General features: G+C 42.8%; 1 pseudogene; it reads left to right on the plus strand.

Annotated features, from left to right (window-relative positions):
• The first annotated feature begins 1,190 nt into the window (after nucleotides 1-1,190).
• LOC126189720 (5S ribosomal RNA) lies at nucleotides 1,191-1,309 on the plus strand (annotated as a pseudogene).
• Nucleotides 1,310-19,594: the final 18,285 nt, after the last annotated feature.

Genomic DNA, 19,594 nt, shown 5'->3' on the forward strand with positions numbered 1-19,594 from the left:
CGAATTTGCTGCACGAATGCGTGGATATTCTCTACCGCCCAGATTCGCACATTGTGTCTGTTGACTTCACCATTAAGAAAAAATGTTGCTTCATCACTGAAAACAAGTTTCGCACTGAACGCATCCTCTTCCATGAGCTGTTGCAACCGCGCCGAAAGTTCAAAGCGTTTGACTTTGTCATCGGGTGTCAGGGCTTGTAGCAATTGTAAACGGTAAGGCTTCTGCTTTAGCCTTTTCCGTAAGATTTTCCAAACCGTCGGCTGTGGTACGTTTAGCTCCCTGCTTGCTTTATTCGTCGACTTCCGCGGGCTACGCGTGAAACTTGCCCGCACGCGTTCAACCGTTTCTTCGCTCACTGCAGGCCGACCCGTTGATTTCCCCTTACAGAGGCATCCAGAAGCTTTAAACTGCGCATACCATCGCCGAATGGAGTTAGCAGTTTGTGGATCTTTGTGGAACTTCGTCCTGAAGTGTCGTTGCACTGTTATGACTGACTGATGTGAGTGCATTTCAAGCACGACATACGCGTTCTCGGCTCCTGTCGCCATTTTGTCTCACTGCGCTCTCGAGCGCTCTGGAAGCAGAAACCTGAAGTGCGGCTTCAGCCGAACAAAACTTTATGAGTTTTTCTACGTATCTGTAGTGTGTCGTGACCATATGTCAATGAATGGAGCTACAGTGAATTTATGAAATCGCTTCAATCATTTGTAATAGCCCTGTATTTACATTAAATATTCAAGTGCTGCGAAAGTATGCGATCTGCTGTGCGTTAATAATCGCGATAGACAGACTGAGCCTCTAGCGCCCGTATGTTAGAGGTGCATTCTATGATCTAGTAAATCATTCACATTAGCGTAGTATAAATACGAGTAAATTAGAATGTTGTCTATGTGATCTTTCAAAAATTTAAGTTGTTCATAACTGCAATTCCTAAGTATTTAGTTGTATTGTCAGCCTTTAGATTCGTCTGAATTATCGTATAATCTAAATTTAACGGATTTCTTGTAGTACTCATGTAAACGATCTCGCACTTCTTGTTATTCAGAGTCAGTTGCCACTTTTCGCACCATACAGATATCCGCTGAGTGGATGTCTGCCTCCGTAGCGTAGCAGTAGCATTACCGCCTACTACGCGGGGGGCCCGGGTTCGATTCCCGGCAGGAGACTGGGTGTTTTGTGTCCTTCATAAAGCCAACGGCCATACCATGTTGAATAACCCGGTTCTCGTCCGATCACCGAAGTTAAGCAACATCGGGCCCGTTTAGTACTTGGACGGGTGACCGCCTGGAAACACCGGGTGCTGTTGACTCCCCTTCATTTAAAGCCGGCACGGTAGCTCAACGTGTTCGGTCAGAAGGCTGCGTGCTCTCTGTAATAAAAAAAACTGAGTCAAGGAATCAACGATCAAGTTGAATGGATGTCCTGTGACGTCCGCCCAGACCAAACGCAACGAACTATATCGGAAAAAGAAAGTGGTCAGCGCGACAGAATGTCAATCCTAAGCGCCCGGGTTCGATTCCCGGCTGGGTCGGAGATTTCCTCCTCTCAGGGACTGGGTGTTGTGTTGTCCTACTCATCGTCATTTCATCCCCGTCGACGCTCAAGTCGCCGAAGTGGCGTCAAATCGAAAGACTTCCGCCCGGCGAACGGTCTACCTCTACCCGACGGGAGGCCCTAGTCACACGACCATACAGATATCGCGTCATTCTGCAATTGGTTTTGATCTTCTGATGGCTTTACTAGACGATAAATGACAGCATCATCCGCAAACAATATAAGAAGGTTGCTCAGATTGTATCCTAAATTGTTATGTAGATTAGGAACAGCAGAAGACGCATAACACTTCATTGGGGGAACATTAAATATAACTTCTGTTTACTCGACTACTTTCCGTCGGTTACTACATACTGTGACCTTTCTGACGGGAAGTCACGAATCCAGTAGCACAACTGAAACGATACTCCTTGAGCACGCAATTTAATTATAAATCCCCCGTGAGGAAAGTTATCGAAAACCTTCTGAAAATCTAGAAATATGAAATCAGTCTAAGATCCACTGTTGATAACAATACGAATAAAGAGCTAGTTGTGTTCCACAAGAACGATATTTTCTGAATCCGTGTTGTATCCGTTACCTTCGAGGTAATTCATAATGTTCCAACACAGTAGTACATGTTCCAATATCCTACTGCAAACTGATGTCAGTGACATGGGTCTGTAATTCACAGGATTACTCCAATTTCCTATTTTGAGTATTTGTGTGACCTGTGCTACTTTCCAGTGTTTAAATAACGATCTTTCGTAAAGCGAGCGGTTGTTTATTAATGCTAACGAGGGAACCTCCCCATCGCACCCCCCTCAGATTTAGTTATAAGTTGGCACAGTGGATAGGCCTTGAAAAACTGAACACAGATCAATCGAGAAAACAGGAAGAAGTTGTGTGGAACTATGAAAAAATAAACAAAATATACAAACTGAGTAGTCCATGCGCAAGATAGGCAACATCATGGCTAATCTGCGCACAGGAGCGCCGTGGTCCCGTGGTTAGCGTGAGCAGCTGCTGAACGACGGGTCCTTGGTACAAGTCTTCCCTCGTGTGAAAAATTTACTTTTTTTTTTTAAGTTATGATCTGTCCGTTCGTTCATTGACGTCTCTGTTCACTGTAATAAGTTTAGCGACTGTGTTTTGCGACCGCACCGCAAAACCGTGCGATTAGTAGGCGAAAGGACGTACCTCTGCAATGGGAACCGAAAACATTTGATCGCAAGGTCATAGGTCAACCGATTCCTCCACAGGAAACACGTCTGATATATTCTATACGACAATGGTGACGGCATGTGCGTCACATGACAGCAATATGTTGTCGACCCACCCAACTTGCACGCTTGGCGAATGGGTAAAAAGATTCTTCTACCTTGCCCGATTTAGGTTTTCTTGTGGATGTGGTAATCACTCCCATAAAAGTGATGAAAACATAAGAGTTTGTCACATAAACTGCAACAAATGAATGCAACAGTTTCACAGTCGCACAGTTTTCCAGCCGGCCGCGGTGGTCTCGCGGTTAAGGCGCTCAGTCCGGAACCGCGCGACTACTACGGTCGCAGTTTCGAATCCTGCCTCGGGCATGGATGTGTGTGATGTCCTTAGGTTAGTTCGGTTTAAGTAGTTCTAAGTTCTAGGGGACTGATGCCCACAGATGTTAAGTCCCATAGTGCTCAGAGCCATTTTTGAACAGTTTTCCATGTGCTCTGCCATAACATATGTTTTTAACGTTTTCAAATTTTTCCGTGTGTAGACCATCAAATCCTGCATATGTCCAAGGAAATCTGAACATGTCCTGTAATATTGGAGAGCTAATTTGATTATGTGTGAGTGCCTGAACTTTGATAATTGTCTGAAAATAAAAAGTTAAACGTTTCACTCGAGGGAAGACTTGAACCAAGGACCTCTCGTTCCGCAGCTGCTCACGCTAACCACGGGACCACGGCGCTCCTGTGTTCACATTAGCCATGATGTTGCCTATCTTGCGCATGGACTACTCAGTTTGTATATTTTGCTTATTTTTTCATAGTTCCACATAAATTCTTCCTGTTTTCACGATTGATCTGTGTTCAGTTTTTCAAGGCCTATCGACTGTGCCAACTTATAACTAAATCTGAGGGGGGTGCGATGGGGAGGTTCCCTTGTAAGTCTGGAGCTATTGTATCAGTATACAGTGAAAGGAACCTTATGGGTATACTACCTGGACGAGAAGCCTTGCCTTTATTAAGAAATTTAAGCTGCTTCGCCATATCGAAAATATCTATTTCTAAGTTATTAATATTGGCAGCTGTTCTTGATTCGAATTCTGGAATATTTACTTCGTCATCTTGGGTGAAGGAATTTCGGAAAACTGTGTTTAGTAACTCAACTTTAGTGGCGCTGTCACAGGTAATATTACCATTGGCGTCGCACAGTGATGGTATTGATTGTGTATTGCTGCTGGTGTACTTTACACATGACCAAAATCTTCTTGGATTTCCTACCAGATTTCAAAACAAAGTTTCGTTCTGGAAGTTATAAAAAGTATCTCCGATTGAAATCTGCGCTAAGTCTCGAGCTTCAGTACAACATCGTCAGTCTTGGAGATTTTGTGTTCTTTTAAATTTGGCGTGCTTTTTTCATTGCTTCTGCAACAGTGCTCTAACCTGTTTTATGTACCATGGGGAATCAGTGCCATCTTTTATTAATTTATTAGTTATAAATCTCTCAATCACTGTCGATACTATTTCTTTAAATGTAGGCCACATCTTGTCTGCACTTACATAGTTAAGTTGGAAGGAATGGAGACTGTCTCTTAAGAATGCTCTACGCGAACTCTTATCTGCATTTTTAGTATATAGACACAGTGTATATCAAAAAGGATCATCCGATTTGCCACGTCTATATTTCTGAAACTAATAAACATATACAATGAATTTTGTTTTTTGATGAACGGGAAACTCAAAAAGGTTTTTAAATGCCTTTTCAAATGTGTTCAATATGCCCCCCTTGAGATGCGCGGCATATGTCAATGCGGTATTCAGATTCTTTCCACGCTGCAGCGAGCATGTCTTGAGTTACAGCTTCCACAGCAGCTGTTATGCGATGTCTCAGTTCATTAATTGTTGTTGATAACAGAGATACATAAACAGAGTCTTTTATAAATCCCCACAGGAAATAATCACATACAGTCAGGTCCGGTGACCTTAGAGGCGAGTAATGTAAGGCTGAATCATTTGGTACAATGCGACCGATTCATCGCTCATTAATCATTTGATTTAAAAATTCCCGCCCATCCTGTTGGTAAATGAAGTCGTTCGAATCAGTCTCCAACTGTGGGAGAAGAAAGTTCTCGAGCGTATAGAGATATGTGCTTCCTGTAACAGTGTTCTCGGCAAAGAAAAATAGACCATACACATTTTCCGTGAGACTGTACAAAACACATTAAATTTTGGAGAGTCCCTCTCATGTCGTTCAACTTCATGTGGTTGTTCCGTACCCTGTATTCTCACATTGTGACGGTTCACCTTTCCATTTAAAAGGAAAGTTGCCTCGTCACTAAACGCTAAGCGAGGAAGAAAACCGTCATCCATTTTACCAAGAACGGAATTAACAGAACTCCACACCTTGTTGTTTGTCACCTTCACGAAGAGCTTGCGGTAGATGAATTTTGTATGGGTTCGTGTGTAAAAGTCGACACAACACATGCCAGACGGTCATCGGAGAATGTTGAGCTGTCAAGCTGCACGGCGAACGGATTTCTGCGGGCTCCTTGTGAAACTTTGGCGGATGCATTCGACGTCTGTGTCAAACACTCGGGGACGGCCCGGCGATTTGCCTTTACACAAACAACCTGTTTCTCGGAATTGTCCATTCCGTCATCGAATGCTCTGTGGTGTAGTTGGATTTACACCATACTCAATACGAATGTCATGCTAAACAGTTATTACTGACCCGCATTGCGCAAAACGTAGAACACAAAACGTTTTCTGTTGTCCCAACACCGCTTTTACTAGAAGTAAAGTGGACGCACACTGCTGCTACCTAGCTGGAACCATGTAAAACTCGAGAGTCTGCTCTTTCGGAAAGTACGTTGTTCACGCTCATACCTCAAATAACATAATAGTTATGTTTTTTTTTTTAAAAAAATGGATGATTCTTTTTGATACATCCTGTATTTTGCGTTTATTTTTGGTGGATTTGGATGTTGCAGTAGTCAGTCTCGCCACAACAACCTTGTGGTTACTAATCACTGCATCCGTTATCATGCTCGCTATTTCCTCAGGATTATTTTGTTGCTAAGAGGTAAAGTATGTTTTCGCAACCATTTACACTTCGAGTGAGTTCCTGAACTAACTGCTCAAAACAGTTTTCAGGGAAGGCGTTTAGTACAATATCTGACAATGTTTTATACCTACCACCGGTTTTGAATACGTATTTTCGCCGACAATCCGAGGGTAGATTAAAGTAACCACCAACTATAACTGTCGCAGGGAGGTAACAGGGTGGTGACAGAAAGCGCATACGGCCACCCCTTAAATTAACCATGCCAAATCCGCAAATAATCATGCTGACCCTGTGTTGATGCGGCACGAAGGCACAAGAGAAGGAAGAAGGACTTTCATCTTTCTAGCATTTGGAAGTTCTACCACGCTTTCTTCTTTGATATGGAGTCCACTCCCAAATTCATTTTGTCCATCTTGTGCTTGGCATACATTGTAAATTACGATATGAGAGCAAGCGCTTTCATTCTATGAAGTTTAGAATTGTGCTTTCGATTTTCATGATCTCTAATTGTGTCATTTCTAATAAGCCTGGAAAATTCATAACTCTGTCTTCAAAAATCCATCTCGAAAGCCAAAAACCCGTCTTTTACCCTTTGAGTTAGTTCCCACAACTCTGTACCATAAGTCGTAATACTTTGTTCATTTTCTAATATTATTATTGGACCACTAGCACTGTTTCATATCGCAGTAAAAGAAAAACTTCATAAAACGGAAATGTCGAAAGAAATATTTACAGTAACTCTATGCGGGGGTAAGTTGTGTTCCAACAGTGCTACTACTGAAAAACACTACTTGCAATTGTAACAGAGATGCAACTAAAGTCGTGGGGGCTCCTGGGGCTAATACCTAAAGTGAGGACCCCTTTTGCATGCCTCCTGCGTTGCCCACCACATTGCCAACTCAACAAAACTTGTCCCACTGTAGCATGCTGAGACAAAAAAGTTTTAGATGTCACTAGCAACTGTTTTCAAATTTAGGGGTGATTTTTGATTATCCTCTTAGCCTTTAAGGACTGGATTCAAATTGTGAATCCATTCTTTTATATACGCCTTTCTATACCCCACTCTTGGAAATTTGTGGTAAGGTCTATGGGACCAAACTGCTTAGGTCATCGGTCCCTAGGCTTACGCACTACTTAATCTAGCTTAAACTAACTTACGCTAATGACAACAGACACACCCATGCTCGAGGGAGGACTCGAACCTCCGACGGGGGCAGCCGCGCGAACCGTGACAAGACGCCCTAAACCGCACGGCTAGTCGGCTACCCCGCGCGGCACGCCACTCTTGATGAATGCTTCATCGTAGTCTTGGCCAAAACACTTGCTCATATCTTTTGCCTTTCGTTAACTGATAAGGGCGTAAATGATTCTCACATCTTAGTCTCTGAATGAGTTCCAAAGCTTACTATGATTAACATATACCTCTGTGGCATGGTACATATCAATTCAGACAGGCTGGGAAAAAATATTACCTTCATAGTCTCTGATGTTATTGAGTTTAGCATATGTTAAAATAAAGGACGTAAGGAACACTTATTTTTTTGTTTTCTCCAAAAAAATTTCTGCTCCGAGATCCAGCACTCCAAAGATGACACTGCCCATACATTTTTGAAGATGAGAATTTTGGAAAAAAATTTAATATGTTGTATCTCTGGAACAGTTCTAGATATTTTGCTGGAGTTTTTTATTTGAAATGTAAGTGCTTTATGATTACAAAGAAATCCTCCATTTGGACTTACCTGTCAAAGTTCTTTTACTATAGCGTTCTGAACTTCTTATAATTGATGAAAAAAAATTTTCAATAATGCCAATCCACAAAATTTTGACTTTTTTTGTTGTTGATTTGTACCATATAGTTCTACATTCCCTGTAAAGGAGAGCTTCCACTTTTAGGTTGAACGGGTTTTATAAACAATTGAAATTCTTGCCATACATAAAACCTTTTTTATTACAACGTTATCACGTAACAGGCTCATAAAAATCCAAACCTAGGCTTCCTTAACATAATTTTAGTTTTGAAAGATGAGTAAGAGACTCATTTTTCAAGCATTTTAAATGGTTCCAAAATGTATGTGAAAGGACCAAATACTTAAATGTTTCAATTTATACAACTTCTGTGCACTCTGTTTTGTACTGAAATTAGCCAGCCAATGAACTAAAAACGTGTTCCACTGCTTCAGTATCTTCCTTTGATACAGAATGATGTCTTCCTGTTGAACCGATAGGAACTGGACACTTACAGTCTTCAAAACATTGTGAACAGGAAGTGAGCACTGATGGCATTGTTGTGTGTTTTAGCTGGGAACCTATATCCAGCAGCTGGTCCATGTGGTAGCATAAAGTTCACTACAGTTTCGCTTAACTCATAACTGATGTCTATAATCTCTGCAATCCACCAGTCACAGTCATACACACACGCCACAAACATCCCCCTTCTCAGGTTGTGCATCTGAATATTATCCTGCTGTTTCTGAGGTGTCGGCCGAACGAACGAAATTTCTTCTTTCTTACTCTTTAAAGTGCATGCAATATGAGTTCGTCCATCATTTTGAGTCCAAAAATGTGTCTTCTGAATTCCTTTCACAGGAGTAATTTGTTTGGACCATTCTTCTTTCTTCTGCTCACGGAATTCTTCGATTTCCTCTTTGGACAAAAGAGTGAGGGCTGTGGACGTGTAAGATTTCACGACTCTCGTAAAATCCTCTGCATTCTGAATCGAAGCTATATTTGGTCTGGAAAGATTACGTTTTGTAGCATGGTGCTTCAGCACGCCTCCTATACCATCACAAAGCCCATTCCCGTGACCAGTAGCACTGTATTCCGAGTCAGTTGGCACAAGCGACTTACTCAATTAAAACAGCTGACAACGATTTTTAAAATGACTAGGACCACCAACAGAAATAATAATGATCTTCTCTGACCCCGTTCGTAATTGAAGAATTTTTCGCATTGCTAGCAAACCATGTGCTGAGTCATGTCCTGTGTCATCACTTATAGCTGCAACACTTGTGGTCTTGTTTTGAAAATACGTCACTCCTTCAAAAATTGAAACCTGCTTATTACTCCAATAATACACTTGTACTTCTTGAGGGAGATTTACAGACCAGTTGTCAGCAAAATCACAGTGAAGCACTAAACATCCTTTCACTTCTGGAATGTGTTGTTGCAATTTCTTCAGATTCTGGTGTGTTACTGCTTTCACTGACCATTTACCAAGTTCATCAATGAAACTGTCAAAGGCAACAGTTTTCTTAATTACTTTATTTTCCTCCCATGTCGCATATGTAATTTCGGCAGAGTTATCTGCTACACCATCCAAGCCAAGTGTCTGTGAAGATAGTCCTCCCTTTCCAGGGCAGTCATCACATTCTTGAAACAAACAAGTCTCTCGCTTTACGTCACAGACTTCACACGCCCAACCAAGGTGTCATATTTCACGTGCTCCAGTAAGTTCTTCAAAGTTAGCACATAAAGCTCAAAATTCGCGCAGTACACTCGTAAACAGACATCTCCAGGTGGGTGTGGAATTATCCACTTAGGTCGTAGTGCATAAAATTTGATCTTCCAATATGTAAAGCTGTATAGTTGCTCTTATAAATTGCAAAAGTTTCTATACTACTGCGAGTCATGTATCTCTTCACTTTAACAGCTTTTTTAACTTTCAACTGTTACAGTGTCTTTTTTGTTGGCACTCTAGCTATAACAGTCCTATTTATCTTTCAGATAAAATGACTGCACTATTTGAACTTTAGCTGCTTTTACAGGATGAACATAATAGGGATCTGGTCTTCCAAAGGCTCCTTTTACAGGTCCCACTTAAAGGTGATTGCACCCCTTTGGAGTACAGCACGATCGCAATTTTTGCTCTCATGTCCAGGCTTGAACCACCTGATCGCTCAAAATCATTTAACGGAATTTGAACGTGACCAGAAGCAGCGAAGGGTATTTATGCTTTCTCAGCCCTCCTCTTCTGCACTCTCCTGTGGCATGATCACAGGGAGAGCAACATTATCACGTGCATGAATAAAACGGCAAAGGGTCCCTCTAAGACCACCCCCCTTCCCGCCCCCCCCCCTCCAGTTCGACAACACCCTCGGTGCCACCCACGCACTTTTTTTAGGATATTACAAATGTATCTGTCAGAAACTTCGACACCAATGTAGGCTGAATTGGTGTCAAAGTTTAGGTACATTTGCAATGTGCTCAACGAAGGTGCGTGGGTGACACCAAGGGGGGGGGGGGGGCTGAAAAAGCATAAGTGCAATTTGCTGCTTCGGATCCCATTCAAATTTCGTCTAGTGGATTTGAACAGTCCCTAGTGATTCCAGCCTGTACACGAGAGCAGAAATTGCTGTCGTCCTACACTTTAAAGGGGTGCGATAATGTTTCAGTAAGGTTGCAGCACCACTAGGTTTCTTAGGGAAGGGTTGAAACGTTCGATGGTGTTAGCAGTGAGACAGGTTGTAAAGAACGTCTTCTGTTGCTCATCCCATTGCGAACTATCGTTTCCCACCATGAAAAGTATAGGAATCAACGTACTGAGGGAAAAGGTGGTTTCATTGACGTCCTTTATGCCACCACATGGTGCCTTTTGCTGTCAGTTCTGAGCGGCTGTGTGTCTGAAATGTTGTCCTCGGTCATTGGTAAGGAAAATGAGTGATTTCAAAGCAAGGTGCGGCGGTTCTGACTTCCACCGCAGAGGCGTCAGAAGAAGGGCTGAAATGAGGGTAGGAGGGCCTGTGACGACTTAACCATCGTGAGACACGTCCACGATGGCGTTGGGTAGACTTGTGGTGAAATTTGGTGCCAATGTGGCCTTTTCTTCGCATCTGTCGACACTTCACTTTAGAGCATAGCCACGCCTGAGGGTGACGTCGCAGGGCGCCACGCCTTTACACCATTACGGAGGAAGGTTGTAGGCACCTTTCAGCCAAATTTCAAACTTATATATCGCAATGGGAGGAAATTACGGAGTTTCGAAAAAGTGATCCTTTAATTCTGTTACGCAGTGTATATATAGTCAAAAGATTTAATAAAATATTTTTTATTTGCTTACTAAAACATGACTACAACTCACATTTTGCGTGAGCATGCAGTAGTATTGTTCTATCGTGCTTCTGGCGACTGAAAAGTAAGGTCTAATGGCAAAAATATATTTTTGTGATATAATTGTAGTTTAACAATTTCGGATGTTTTCCCCTTACTTGCACTGTGAAACATTGCTTCTTGCTAAATTTCATGAGTTTAGGTCAGAGCTAAGATTCCTAGACTTTGGTGAGTGAGTTTGAGAGTCCAACTAAAACATTCATATTTCTTTACGTACTACACGAATATGTAATAAAAATGGGGGTTCCTATTTTTAAAATCCGTTTGACCTATGGCAACGCCATCTAGTGGGCGCTATCTGGTTTCCCCCTTCAAGCTAGACGAGGTTCGTTCTTTGTAGTTTCTTCGTTTGAGGCTTATTTCGTGAAATATTTGGCCCGGTCACGATCAATCGACCACCCCCAACGGGCATGTGTTATGTATGTTGCTCGGTATCCTGGACGACATCATCCAAGTGTCCGGACCGTTCGCCGGATAGTTACGTTATTTAAGGAAACAGGAAGTGTACAGCTACATGTGAAACGTCAACCACGACCTGCAACAAATGATGATACCCAAGTAGGTGTTTTAGCTGCTGTCGCGGCTAATCCGCACATCAGTAGCAGACAAATTGCGCGAGAATCGGGAATCTCAAGAACGTCGGTGGTGACAGATTTTTTGCACGCGTTCTATTTAGCGACGAAGCGTCATTCACCAACAGCGGTAACGTAAACCGACATAATATGCACTACTGGGCAACGGCAAATCGACAATGGCTGCGACAAGTGGAAGATAGCGACCTTGGCGCGTTAATGTATGGTGCGGCATTATGGGAGGAAGGATAATTGGCCCCCATTTTATCGATGGCAATCTAAATGGTGCAATGTATGTTGATTTCCTATGTAATGTTCTACCGATGTTAGTGCAAGATGTTTCACTGCATAACAGAATGGCGATGTACTTCCAGATGATGGATGTCCGGCACATAGCTCGCGTGCGGTTGAAGCGGTATTGAATAGCATATTTCATGACAGGTGGATTGGTCGTCGAAGCACCATACCAAGGCCCGCACATTCACCTGATCTGACGTCCCCGGATTTCTTTATGTGGGGAAAGTTGAGGAATATTTGCTATCGTGATCCACCAGCCGGCCGGTGTGGCCGTGCGGTTCTAGGCGCTTCAGTCTGGAACCGCGTGACCGCTACGGTCGCAGGTTCGAATCCTGCCGCGGGCATGGATGTGTGTGATGTCCTTAGGTTAGTTAGGTTTAAGTAGTTCTAAGTTCTAGGGGACTGATGATCACAGATGTTAAGTCCCGTAGTGCTCAGAGCCATTTGAACCATTTGATCCACCGACAACGCCTGACAACATGCGTCAGCGCATTGTCAATGCATGTGCGAACATTACGGAAGGCGAACTACTCGCTGTTGAGAGGAATGTCGTTACACGTATTGCCAAATGCATTGAGGTTGACAGACATCATTTTGAGCATTTATTGCATTAATGTGGTATTTACAGGTAATCACGTTGTAACAGCATGCGTCCTCAGAAACGATAAGTTCACAAAGGTACATGTATCATATTGGAACAACTGAAATGAAATGTTCAAACGTACCTACGTTCTGTATTTTAATTTAAAAAACCTACCTGTTACCAACTGTTCGTCTAAACTTGTGAGTCATATGTTTGTGACTATTACAGCGCCATCTATCACATAGCGAAAAAAGTGGTCCAACTAAAACATTCATATTTCTTTACGTAATACACGAATATGTAATAAAGAATGGGAGTTCCTATTTAAAAAAAAAACGCAGTTGATATCCGTTTGACCTATGGCACCCCCATCTAGCGGGCCAACCATAGCGCCATCTGGTTTCCCCCTTCAAGCTAGACAAGTTTCGTTCTTTGTAGTTTTTTCGTTTGACGCTTATTTCGTGAGATATTTGGCCCGGTCACGATCAATGGACCACCCTTTATATTGACGATTGGTGCCCTCCTTCCAAACATATGGATGTCGATAGGTGTGTGGGATGGGTCGTAAGCGATCATCGTCTTCTTCTCAGTGTAATCCATTATGCTGCGTAGATAGTCATATTCATACCAAAAATACAGCACTCTAACACCAACGTGTTAAACGTTCTGTCTCAACTACATCAAAGTCATTGTCGGGTGCCAGGGCTACATTCACGCATTTAAATGGCTCTGAGCACAATGGGACTCAACATCTTAGGTCATAAGTCCCCTAGAACTTAGAACTACTTAAACCTAACTAACCTAAGGACATCACACACACCCATGCCCGAGGCAGGATTCGAACCTGCGACCGTAGCAGTCCCGCGGTTCCGGAATGCAGCGCCAGAACCGCTAGACCACCGCGGCCGGCCGTTCACGCATTTAGATCTGCTGTCAGTCAAATTATATGTATTGGTGAATAGCACGGGGTCTGCCCTGGTGACGCTTATCTGAGGCTCGGTGATTTGAGGAAGTTACGATGGCTGCTGCTGTAGCGGCGCTACGAACGATAGGTCCGATAAATCAGGAAGACCGGTTGTGGGCTGCTGTGGTGGTGTAGACAGTAGTAGCTCGAACATACGCGTGTCCTAGTCCAGCATCTCTCTTAGTACTGCATCGGGGGCATTTTGCACTGTTGGGGAAAGTAACAAAACTTAAGTATAAATGAGTGTATTAATAAATGTGTATTAACAATAATAATAATAATAATAGTGGATGAACAAATACTTACTTTCAAATCTGACAGTTATGCCTGGAGGCAGTGGCTTATCTCTGCTGCTCTGCTGACAGCCGCGCGGGGTAGCCGATAGGCTCTGACCACAAATTTCCAATTTCCTGCTGCTGACACTTCATGGTGATCCTTTGATCCTTTCACTACTGTGTACAAACCTCGCATGATGGTGTTTATGCAACTGGATTTATAATAAATAAAAAAAAAAGGCTGGAGAGGAACTTGATTCCTATTGGTCCATGGGTTTCTCGCATTTTTTAAGCCTTGCTATTGGCCCAGGACGGTGGGAGGAAGGGTGATCTTGAATGTAACATATACTTTTGCCTCAGGTGCATGGGCACTGTGATGATTCTCTGTGGAGAGTAAGGGGGGGGGGGGGTGACTTTGAAGATAACTAGCCCAATTGCCTCAGGTGTAACATGATGTCAGGGAGTCTTATAAGTGACCTTGAATTTGGTCCCGCTGCTTATGATAATCCTTTAGAACATTTCAAGGCAACAAATAAAAATCAAAAATACCAAAAGCGATCAGTGAAACAGCCACAGTCCACATAACGATATTCAATAATGATGCATATAATGAAAGCAGTCAATAGCAGCTCGTGTTTCCTGGACCTAACCTTGCAGTTACTTACATTTAATACATAAACTGATTTTTTTTAGACATAACTCATCAGCAAAAGGACATGTCCTAATAAACACTAGTCTTAAAATTCTTATCAGCTGCAGATGGACAACTGGAATGCTATAACAGCGCTAAATGCGGTTTATGTCAGTTGTAACAGTGCACTGCCGCACAAGGAGAGGGAATGTGGCATTATTATCGTTAATTTGGACTAAAAAAAAGTAAAGGCATCGAACCGAAAGCTAGTTGAAATACCAGAGTGATTAATTAGATTCGATTCAGGCGGAGATAGAATGCCTTGACTTCTTCCAATCTGAGAATCAGATCAGTCAGTCAGTAATGAAGTATCTGCGATTTACAGTGGAATCCGAACCACAGAAAAACTAGATTTTTTCGCATACGTAAAGAAGAGCCAAGCGATGATCTCCCCATGAACTTTTAAATCTGTAGCCTATCATGCTGGAACGTATTCTCTGTTTTAGTATACCGTCCCATTGAGTATACAGTAAAATTTTCTGCTGACTTTCAGAAACTAAATGTGGCAGACCTCGCTCATGCGGACACCTGATAAGGAGGAGGATATTTTATTATGGAGGAAGGAAGAACTTCCTTGAAAGATGAGACGAAAACTAAGAGAAGCAGTAGGTAGTAGCTATTCTCTAATCGGTGTACTGAATTGTTCTTTGTGAATAGTTGCAGTAATGTACCGTCTCCAGACAGATTTCTTTTTCTTTTTTTTTTTTTTTTTTGAAAAGCAATACGCTTTTATAGAACCAACATGCCGCAACCAGGTGTCACTAAACATAAAAACAAATCAAACAGTGTAAATCATCATAATTTCATACTAGAGTGTTTGTGGAAGTGATGAAACAAGAGAACATTTGACAGAAATGTTCAGCATATGCTCTATTTGATGTCTGAAAATCACATTGAGCAAATTGTACAAGATTCAAAAATTTATATCTCGGACGGTATGTGTTTTAGTACATATATTATTGTGTATTTCCTTATTGTTCTGATGATGTAAATCTTTGTCTTAAATGATTTCATTTAATAATCAGCATATAAAATCACAGCTTTGTTAGAGTATCGGAACCTGTCCTCGTCCCATAATACACTGAACAACCAAAGAAACTGGTACACCTCCCTAATATCGTGTAGATCCGCCATGAGCACGCAGAAGTGCCCAACTCGATGTGGTATGGACTCTACTAATGTCTGTAGTAGTGCTGGAGGTAACTAACACCATGAATCCTGCAGGGCTGTCCATAAATCCGTAAGAGTAAGAGGGGGTGGAGATCTCTTCTGAACAGCACGTTGCAAGGTATCCCAGATATGCTCAATAATGTTCACGTCTGGAGAGTTTGGTGGCCAGCAGAAGTGTTTAAATTCAGAAGAGTGTTCCTGGAGCCACTCTGTAGCAATTCTGGACGTGTGGGGTGTCGCATTGTCCTGCTGGAACTGCCCAAGTCCGTCGGTATGCAAAATAGACATAATTGGATGCAGGTGATCAGACAGGATGCTTACGTACGTGTCACCTGTCAGAGTTGTATCTAGATGTATCAGGGGTCCCGTATCACTCCAACTGCGCACGCCCCACACCATTACAGAGACTCCACCAGCTTGAACAGTCCCCAGCAGACATTCAGGGTCCATGGATTCATGAGTTTGTCCCCACACCCGTCCACGTCCATCCTCTCGATACAATTTGAAATGAGACTCGTCTGACCAGGCAACATGTTTCCAGTCATCAACAGTCCAATGTCGGTGCTGACGAGCACAGGCGAGGCGTAAAGCTTTGTGTCGTGCAGTCATCAAGGGTACACGAGTGGGCCTTCGGCTTCGAAAGCCCATATCGATGACGGTTTCGTTGAATGGTTCGCACGCTGACACTTGTTGATGGCCCAGTATTGAAATCTGCAGTAATTTGCAGAAGGGTAGCACTTCTGTCACACAGAACGATTCTCTTCAGTGTCATTGGTCCTGTTCTTGCAGGATCTTTTTCCAGCCGCAGCGATGTCGGATTTGATGTTTTGCCGAACTCATGATATTTACGGTACATTGGTGAAATGGTCGAACGGGAAAATCTTCACTTCATCGCTACCTGGGAGATACTGTGTCCCACCGCTCGTGTGCCAACTATTACATCACGTTAAAACTCACTTAAATCTTGATAACCTGCCAGTGTAGCAGCAGTAACCGATCTAACAACTGCGCCAGACACTTGTCTTATACACGGTGATCACGAAGCTATGCAAATATTTTAATACGCTATTCTACAAGTTAAACTAAAGAAAAAAATTCATATAAACATAGGTCCCCAAATGTTTAGTTACGGTGTTATAGCTAACAAAAGATTTTGCCTGAAATTTAGCAACTTCTCTAATACAGGGTGTGGTAGATAAGTAATGAGACTCAGTCTAGAAAAACAAATTTATTGATCCAATTTGTACAAAACGTTAATATTCTTCAAAGTACTCGCCTTGGGCGTCGACACAACGTTGCCAGCGCGTTTTCCAAGCTTCATAGGCCCCACTGTAGTCCGTTTGAGTTATCCCAGTTAGTGCCTTCGTGACAGCACGTTGGATGTTCGGAATATCATCGAAACGATGACCCTTCAGGCATTTTTTGACCTTCGGAAATAGGAAGAAATCAGGAGGACTCAAGTCAGGGCTGTATGGTGGCTGTGGCAAAACTTCAACTCCAATTCGGGTCAAGTAGGAGGTCACGAGGAACGCTGTGTGCGCCGGAGCGTTGTCGTGGTGGAGACGCCAGCGTTGAGCAAGGTCCTGTCGCTTCCGTTTGACGGCTCTGTGCAATCGCTGAAGGACTTCTTTGTAGAATTCGGCATTGACAGTCTTCCCCTGAGGGACAAACTCTCTGTGAATTAACCCCCGCTTGTCGAAAAACACAATCAGCATTGTCTTGATGCGGGACGTTGACATTCTTGCTTTCTTCGGCCGCGGGGATGCCGGTGTGTGCCACTCCGAGCTCTGGGCTTTCGTCTCCGGGTCGTACTGGAATGTCCACGATTCGTCGCCTGTTACTACGTTGTCTAAAAAGTGTGGATTATTTTCCAAATCATTCAACATCTCACGGCAAACGTCCACTCGTTGTTGCTTTTGTTCGGCGGTGAGCACTCGGCGAACCAATTTTGCGCAAACTTTCCTCATCATCAAATCTTTGGTGAACCGTAAATTTATTCACGGAGACCTCATCGGTGATCATTTTGAGACAAACGACGGTCGGAGTCCAGGAGTTCTTTCACTTTGGCCACCGTTTCATCCACACGACTCGTTGAAGGGCGTCCAGATCGTTCCATGTCTTCAACGGATTCCCTCCCGTTTTTAAATTCGTGAAACCACCGGAACACTCTTGATAGGGAGTCTTCTTTGTAGGCCTCCGTAATCATAGCAAAAGTTTCCCAAGAAGTTTTGCCCAAGCGAAAGCAAAATTTGATTGCATACCGCTGTTCTATAGAGCGATCCATCTTCAGCGTTTTCACAAGTGTCACGGGCACACAGACAACGTAATACGCGAAGCTCAACCCTCACTGCACCAGAGCTCCGACGCGACTGCGAACCGGTTCTATTGTTAGCTCAGATCCCCCACCACGTGACGTACAGGTGGAGACCACCCTGCGAGCGACTGGGGCGCCGCGCGGCGGCCAGTCTCATTTCTTATCTACCACATCCTGTATGAAGCCATCGAAAAACTGTACGAGGTTAAAGTAAAGTAAGATTTCCATTTATTTTGTTGTTATTGGTCTGGTGAATCTAATAAAGCATGTCCCAGACGCGTGTCTGCAGTGATTTTCCGGAACTTCCAGAGAAGTTTTATTATACAAGTAGATTTGTTTGCTTTCCATTAAGAATGTAGAAACGTTTATATCATTGTTGGCAACCGTTAGTGAGTTGTTTCAGTCGTTTCCTAACCTTGAAATGAGTTAGTTTTCTGTATTGTTCAGTGAAAGAACAGTATATTTAAGTGCAACAACATAGTAACTGTTGTAGTCTGTAGATTATTTACGAAATAGGGATGCCATTCAAATTTACGACAGAGGATTAGCCGATATAGTGCATTTTTATGGCAAATGTGATGGTAATACTACGGCTGGAGTTAACGAATATCGCGTACGTTATCCAACTCGAAGGATTCCGAATGCACGAACCATTAGCAGAGTATTTCGAAGTTACGGAAGACAGGTTCCCTACCTACCATTCATAATCAATACGCGCGCTCGATACGTGAAGACAATGATGAGGATATTATGGATGCTGTTCAACATAGCCCAGGTACCAGTACACGACGTATCTCTCAACGATTAGGCATTTCACAATCTAAGGTATGGCATACACTGAAGTACAATAATCTTTATCCTTACCATACACATCCGGGAGAGCCTGCCCTTCGCTTGGAGTTGGCCAACTGGTTAAATACTAATTGGCAGTTACACAAATACATTTTATTTACTGATGGAGCACAGTTTACACTATATGGTATAAACAATTCACATAACGAGCACTTATATGGTCTGAAGCAAACCCACATGCAACAGCGCAACGCTATTACCAGCAGCGATTTAGCAAAAATGTGTGGTGTGGTGTAATCAACTTTATTGGACCATTCATTTTCCCAGGACGTCTAACTGGCGAGACGTATTTACACTTCCTTCAAGAAGAAATGCGCCGCTTGCTCGAAGATGTTCCACTTGCTACGCGATTGCAACATGACGACGAGCCTCCACATTTCACCAACGCCGTTACTATACATTTAAATGAACATTTTCCCCAGAAATGGATTGGTCGTGATGCTACACGTCTGTGGCCACCCAGATCGCCCGATTTAACACCAATGGATTTTTGTGTATGGGGATGGATGAAAGACATAGCTTATGAGGACAAAGTCAATACATGTGAGGCATTACTTGCTCGCATTATGAATGCAATAGACGAAATTGAGAATAACCCTGTGAAACTGAAACGAGCAACAAAATCTGTTCACACACACGCAGCTAAGTGCATTGAACTGAGTGGAGACATTTTTGAATGTTTATTGAGAATGTATTGTGAAATTGTACAGGGTGTTTCAAAAATGACCGGTATATTTGAAACGGGAATAAAAACTAAACGAGCAGCGATAGAAATACACCGTTTGTTGCAATATGCTTGGGACAACAGTACATTTTCAGGCGGACAAACTTTCGAAATTACAGTAGTTACAATTTTCAACAACAGATGGCGCTGCAAGTGATGTGAAAGCTATAGAAGACAACGCAGTCTGTGGGTGCGCCATTCTGTACGTCGTCTTTCTGCTGTAAGCGTGTGCTGATCA

The sequence above is a fragment of the Schistocerca cancellata genome, chromosome 5 (genome assembly GCF_023864275.1).
Source record: "Schistocerca cancellata isolate TAMUIC-IGC-003103 chromosome 5, iqSchCanc2.1, whole genome shotgun sequence".
NCBI lineage: Eukaryota > Metazoa > Arthropoda > Insecta > Orthoptera > Acrididae > Schistocerca > Schistocerca cancellata.